This window comes from Rhipicephalus sanguineus, chromosome 1 (assembly GCF_013339695.2).
Source record: "Rhipicephalus sanguineus isolate Rsan-2018 chromosome 1, BIME_Rsan_1.4, whole genome shotgun sequence".
Lineage (NCBI taxonomy): Eukaryota > Metazoa > Arthropoda > Arachnida > Ixodida > Ixodidae > Rhipicephalus > Rhipicephalus sanguineus.
The window spans coordinates 99,438,085-99,445,429 of record NC_051176.1 but is presented as its reverse complement, the minus strand read 5'-3'; positions in this window follow the sequence as shown (position 1 = coordinate 99,445,429).

Here is a 7,345-nt window from a genome sequence, read left to right as displayed (position 1 = left end):
TTACCAAAAGCTAAATTTTATGCTGTCCTAAGCAGGGAGAGTTTTAGCTGGTGTTTTTTCTATTACATAAAACCCTGCATTATTTCGTTGCAGTATGACTGCAGCTTATGATGTCCACCATATTAATTCAGTAGCTTCTTAACACATTTGTTTCTTTTAAAAGCCTTTGTTTGCTCATCAAGGCTGTGTCTAGATAGCAATCATATTTCACCTTCATGCAACATTAAGACAGAAATATTCACACGATTTCTACACAGTACAGCTTTACAAATAACGTGAATGGCCAATTGCCTCTTATGTTGCTTTCCACGAGGTCTAGGACGTCCATCTGATTTTCGCATAATGCGGCAGATAGCTGCATGATTTCCGCATTATGCGGTTTTCCGTAAGCTGCTGTTGTCCGCATATTTCCGCGTGATATGGCACTTTCCATAAGCTGGGGATGTCCGCATCTTTCCGCACGATATGGCACTTTCCATAAGCTGGGGATGTCCGCATCTTTCACGCACGATACGGCTTGCCGTAAGATGCGGATTCCGCATCATGCGGCTTTCCATATTCCAATAATTCCGTATGTACGGATCCGCATATACGGATCGTTTCAGTAGGGTTTGCTTCAGTGATGTCACATAATTTTACTTTAGGAAAATAGTGAAAAGCTCAGCAAGGCGTGTTGCTGAGCTAGTTGGTTCATTACTTGAAGAAAATAGGTATGGTGCAAAAAAGACCGGGCGAAGTGAAGACACGTTTTGTCGTTTGAATGTTTCCAAATCAACTAGCCCGCTGACCATCTTCAACGAACTGACAAACACGTGTTTGCCACGTGTTTGTCAGTTCGCATTTGCACTTCGCTGCCGTTCATTTTATGACATACATATCTTTTTCAAGTAAAAATCTCGCTCAACGATTGCTTCCCACGTGCTTTCAGAAACAGTCGCATAAAGTTATTATTATGGCACGTGAAATACGGTGAAAAATGCGGCTCCAACGTGGTGTATGCAAAGTTTTCATGTAGCGACATGTGGCAACAAGTGATGCATCGAAAATCCGACGAACGCCTTTCTCAAACGGCATGCCCATTGACATGCTGGGGGGATCGCACACCATTGTGGTAGGCTGAGCCGTGCTTTCGAGAAGGGAGAATTCGATTTTTTTCGTCTTCTTCAACCTCTAACCCCCCCCCTCCCTTCCTTCCCCTCGTTCAGCGTCATTGTCGCGAAACTCGCTTGACCAGGCAGGGTAGGGTGACTGTCCCGACGGAGGGACAATCGTAGCCGCGGGAGCAGGTTTTTTTCACTCCGACCAGCAGAATTCTTCAAGAAGTGCGGTGTGTGGACATGTGTGGTGGAAAGTCAAAATCGTGCACGAGACGGATACGCGGCAGGATTCCGCCATTGTTTTCGGCAGAGATCGCCGCAGCGAGAAACCAGTGGCTCCCTGCTTCCATGTTGAACTCGCTCACCTCATATAAGGGCACGTGTTCACTACTGTTACGTGTCATGAGATTTTTGTTCTCTTCTTATCGCGTATTTTCTATTGACCATCGTGTTTTGTGTATTCTGATATGGTGCGCTTGCATTTTTTATTCGCTCGTGTTTCTAGCGATGCAACGGACACACGTGAGTGGTTTTTATGCACGATTCCTTTCAGTTACAATCTTACCTTTAGATTAGGAATGCGTGCGTGCCTATCTTGTTTAGATGTAGAGTTCATGGGATCTTGTGGTACCGCTCGCAATGTTTTTCGCGTCGCGTGCAGCAGTTTATTCATCTTTTTGTCCCTTAAGTTATCACTGAAAAAAATTGCAATTTTCGCTTAAAGGATAACGCTAATTTAATTGCCAGTCATGTGTTGCGATTGCCTACCGTTCCTTGGTGAATTTAATAAACGTGGGGGGGGGGTGCTCCTCTGCTCGTAATTAGCTCACGCGTATACACAATCTTCTAGTCTAGTTGCCACTCTTAATCTCGCTTTTTCGGCAAGCCGCCTAACATTATCTTTCTTTTCTTCGGGTCCGTCTTTAATCCTACTTTAATGCTGCCTTCGTTTACATCTCCAGAATTTTTTTCTTGATTCGGCACCGTCGTTACTGAAAAGCGCGATATCATCCGCAAAACGCAAGTAGCTAAGATATTCTTCGTTAATCCTTATTCCTATTTTTGCCCGTTCTAGTTCTTTCAATATTTATAGTGAATGTGCCACGCATAACGTTGAAGAGATTGTAACTCTTCGCATAGGCGTGCGCGCAGTGGGGCAGGGGAGTGGCCGGCCCCCGTAGTCACCTAAGAAGAGGCTGGCGCAAGGTCTGCCAAACACATTGACTTAATAGGGAGGGAAGGGGGGCGCCGCGATAAACCTTCGCCCCCCCCCTCCCGAAGGGGAACCCTGCTCACGCCTATGATTTTGCGCCTCACCCCATTCTCGATTAGGATTGTCCTGCTTTTTTTGAGGAATACGGTGGCTGTGGGGTTGTTTTAGATGTTGGCTACGGTATCTGTAGATGTTTAGATATTCCTTTATGGCGTGGTTATTCTGGAACTGCAAGCGTTGTGTTCATATCTGTGAATAAATTTGTGTTTATCACCTTGCAAATGTGTTGCTCCTTAATTTCTCAGACGCATGCGTAGTTGGTGCAGCAGGCCTTTCATCAATTTAGTTGTGTTGGAGACAATATTGACTTTCGTTCTCGGCCTTGTACGGTTCGATAGAATTGTGGGTCTTAATCGCACACTAAGACATCAGTGGAGCAGTCGTTCTAATTAGGAAGCATTTTTCGAATATGGCACCAATGGCAGTCGATGAATGCCGTTGGGCCGCGAATAGTCTATTTTAGCGCTGCTGACTTACAGTACAGTAACCAGAGTAATACTGAACTGCCGTGGTCGGCACGCAGCCATTTTACTTTATAACACATGTATCAGCCTGCCTGATCAAGTAACTTTACGCATCGAGCAACTACCGCTGGTGTCCCCATATAAACTAGCTACGTGCATACCACGACGGTACAGTACTACCGTACTTAACGCACGGTAAGCCACCACTGCTAAAACATAATAACGGGTGTAAACGGTCACGCCGGCGGCTACCCGACGTCGGCGGGGCCGACACCACGCCAGCATCGGCTAGCATACATAGGCCCAATGACGGCTTGCCATCATCGGCTGAATAACGGCAGGCCCGTCTCGGACCGACGCTGGCTAGCCTACGTCGGCCCGAAGCCGGCAAGCCCGCATCGGCCCAAAGCAGCCGAGCCCGCATCGGCCCGAAGGCGGCAAGCCCACATCGGCCCAACGGCGGCTAGCAGACGTCGGGCCGATGCGGGTGAAAGTAGCGCGAGCGTGATTTGCCGACGTGGGGCCAATATTGCTGCCGTCATTTGCCGGCGTTGGGCCAAGATCCGTCCTATGGCGGCGAGCTGCCTGGGCCTGTGCCCCCTGCGCCCCATCCAGTGGCATGCGATCGACGCCGACCACCGCCGAGTGCTCCGAATGTGCCACGGACTTCCGCGCAATTCGCGCATTGCGGACACACTCGCGGAGACCCGCGCCTGGCCGGCGTCACTCACAGGCGAAATGCGCGCGCTCTACCACCTGGAACGCCTCAACCGTGCACCGGATGGAGCAGCCATCATATCTCAGTTGCGCGCACTGCCCGACTCCCGTGTTGGCTTGCTACTCAGCACATTCGACGCCATCGTCGCGGACAGCGCTCCAAAGATTCCCCCGTGGCCTCCCCCTCATCGGCGAGTGCCTCTCTCCATCGGGTTCGAGCTCCCGGGGGTCCGCTCCAAGCGGAACACACCCGCCTGTGCCATCGCACAAGAAGCCGCTGCAAGAATGGAACATGACCTGGAAGGAAGAGTGCAGTTTTTCACTGACGGCTCCGTGCTCCAGGACCATTCTGCGGCCGCTGCCTGCACGGCACCGAAGCTGGCATTGAAGCGCCAATGCCGGCTGGCCAACCTTGCCTCCTCCACCACGGCGGAGCTGGTAGGAATTCACCTCGCTGCTGACCTCATCCGTGAATCGGCGCACATCGATCGCGCCGCGATCTACACGGACTCGCGGTCGGCACTCCGCCAGCTCGCCAAAGAGGAGCGCGCCCCGCCACTCGCACAGCGTGTAGCCCTTCAACTGCACGCACTGCGAGAACACGGTTGCGACATGGCTCTTCAATGGATACCGTCACACGTTGGAATCGCGGGGAACGAAGCTGCTGACGACCTGGCGAGGACTGCACACGACCCCGCGGTTCCGCTGACAACGTATGCGGACTCCGCAGATTCAGCACGCCAGAACATCCGGCGAGAGCTCGCTCGCGACCACCCTGATGCGCGCGTAGCCTCCGGCTGCCCCCCGCGTTATCTACCGGAGGGAATGCTAAACCGAAAGGAGCGCTCCCTTCTGCTCGCACTGCGGACCGGCTCTGTCTGGCCCGCCGAGTGCCGGCACCGCCTTCGCGGTGCTCCTTCACCCCTATGCGGCGACTGCGGTGAGGAAGAAACACTCCAGCATCTCCTCATCTCCTGTACCGCCCTGGCTCCACAACGGGAGCACCTCGCGCGCGCCTTCAGGAGGCAAGGGTTACCCTGCGCGACCATGAACGATGTGCTGCGCCCGGCCGGAGCCATGGACCGTGTTCGCGGTGCCCTACGCGCGGTGCTCGAGTACATTGATGCCGCGCAACTCGCAGACCGCCTCTAGGCCGTGCTTAGCGCCTGACCAGCAACGACAACGACGGATCTCCCCACTTCCTCTGCCCCAGCCCTCTACCTGTTGTGACCTTCCCTTTCCTCCCACCATCTTCTCCTCCTTCCCTTTTACCCCCCTTACCCTAAAGTGACGCGGTTGTGGTGTCCTCGACTGAGAGACAGTTACTGTGTCACTCCCCCACCTTTCTATTTTCCTTTTTCCTTTAACTCTGACATGGCAGACCCGAACGTGTTTGCAAACTCTCTTGAAATGTGGCGAGGGCTACACTTCTCTGCTTTCCAGTTTCTCTATTTCCAGGCAGAAATTACCAACAGCAACAGACGCGCCACCGCTGGACATGACGTCATCACTAACCCCATAAAGCTAACACGCCACGGATGACAAGGCGCCTTTGACAAAGATAGGTCCCCTATCGAAACGTCGGCCAGCCTGATCTGAGGCACTTTCTTTTGTTTTGAAACCTATAACGTGTATCCATCTGTCGGCTCCCTTCTTGATCTTGGACTCATTATACAAAAGTAATACATCGTGTAATTATAGGGAAATAAAACAAACGAAATTAACAACTCTACATAGAACACACTAGTAACATTTAAAACGGGGTAATGGGTAGGCGTAACTTGCCTTCTTGCAAAAGGAAAAATCTTGTGTGCCAGCGGCGGAGAAATTTCTCTTCGCCGCTGGACTCCAATTGCTCTGATAGGTGCTGCCACAGCATTCCGCGCACTCGGGACACAGCCGGGAAGGCTGCTCGCACCGGTATACGTCTCGCTTCAGCGAGACAACGTCTTTTCCAGATTGTGAATATGGTGCAGACGACTACCAGTTTGGCGAAGGCGCCCCTGTTTCTTTTGAGCTCCGGGGGAGGACGGATTTTAATATCCCTTGCAACCAGTCGCCAAACCGGCTTGGCTGCGGGGCACTCAAACATTGCGTGCGCCAACGTTTCGTCGGCGCGGCAGTTGGAGCAGCGAGGCGAAGGCACGATGCCAAACTTGTGTAGCCGTTGGCGTGTTGGGAGGACGTCCCAGTTTTTCCGCCACACGAAGTCGTGCACGGATCTGGGGATTCCTCGACAGTCCTTTGACGCTTTTCTTTTCCAGTTGCGCGACAGCCTGTTTTCGTCTGGGGTGATCTGGTGTCGCGCGATTTCTTCAGCAATGCGAGCCGGCGGGACCTCGTCCACGTCGCAATCGGGAGCCTCTTTTTCGAGCATTCGCATCGTGTTTGCGGCAGACTTGTAGAATGACGAGGTTGATTCCGCGAGTGGGGCGAGGGGTCGGTCTGCGTTCAGGAAGGCTGCGTTTGTGCTACACCAATAACGCATTAAGCCTCTCCCCACGTAGTCGCTTGCGTGGTAGAGGGCCCTTGCAGTTTTCAAGGCGAACACTTTACTTGTGGTTAAAACATGGGAGAGGCCGAGGCCTCCCTCGCTCTCTGGAAGTTGTAACAGGGTGCGTCGGACAGGCGCAGGTTTGCCTTCCCAGAGGAAGGACCTGATCATTTTCGCCAGCTGGGTCGCCGTTTTGGTTGGCATCACGGCTATTCGGCTTGCGTAGTAGGCGAAGGCGCAGATGGTAGTCTTTGCTGCCAGGGCCTTTTCTCGTAATGTGAGGTTTTCGAGGCTTAGTCGTGTAATTGCCGCTTGTGCCCGCCCAGCGCCCGCTGCCAAGTTGTCTCCGCCACTCCGCCGAAGCAAAAGTAAATGCCAAGAACCTTGACGGCGTCGACGACCTCGAGGTTGCCTAAGGCCCCTCGGGGGAATGCGCCGAATGGTAGGGCCTTGCTCTTTGTTCAATTCGGCACCCGAAACCTCAGCATAAGATGCAAACGTTGTCCAAAATGCCTGTAGGCCTGCCGGCTCTCTGACAAACAACGAAACATCGTCCACGTAGGCGAGGACTTTGACCACGGCCTCCACGGTCAGTGGAAAGCCTATAATGCTCTCGTTTCTCTCGATGTTAGCCAGCAACGGCTCGAGTGAGAGGATGAAGAGGGTGGGTCCTAGTGGGCATCCTTGACGAATTCCTCGCTCATAGTCGAAGTTAGGTGTTGGGGCACCGTTTACGACGACGTGGCATGTTAAATCGCTGTAGAGCTTAGAGACGAGGTCGACGAAGCTCTCCCGAAGGCCGAATTGGCGTAGCACCTCGAACATATACCTGTGTCTGACGCGATCAAAGGCCTTCGCCTGGTCCAGAGAAACGAAGGCTCCTGGCAGGGATTTCGATGTCATGTATTCGAATGCGTCTCTTGTCACCGTTAAGTTGGCAAACATGGAGCGGCCCGGGACCGCGCAGGACTGACGAGGCGCGACGATGGACGGCAGGAGGAGTTTAAGGCGGTTGTTTAGTAGGGAGGCTACTATCTCGTAGTCAACATTCAATAATGTAATGGGGCGCCACGCCGACGGCTCCTCCTGCGGGGCTCCCTCTTTCAGTAAGAGGACGATTCTCCCTTCACCAAAAGACTTTGGTTTCGCTTGTCGCGTGACCACCATGTTTACCATTGCCAGCAACGTGCCCTCTAGAACGTCGAGAAACGTTGCGTAAAAGTTCGCGGTGAGGCCGTCTGTGCCAGGGGCGGAATTTGGAGGCATGCTCGTGATAGCAACTGACACTTCCTCGGCTGTC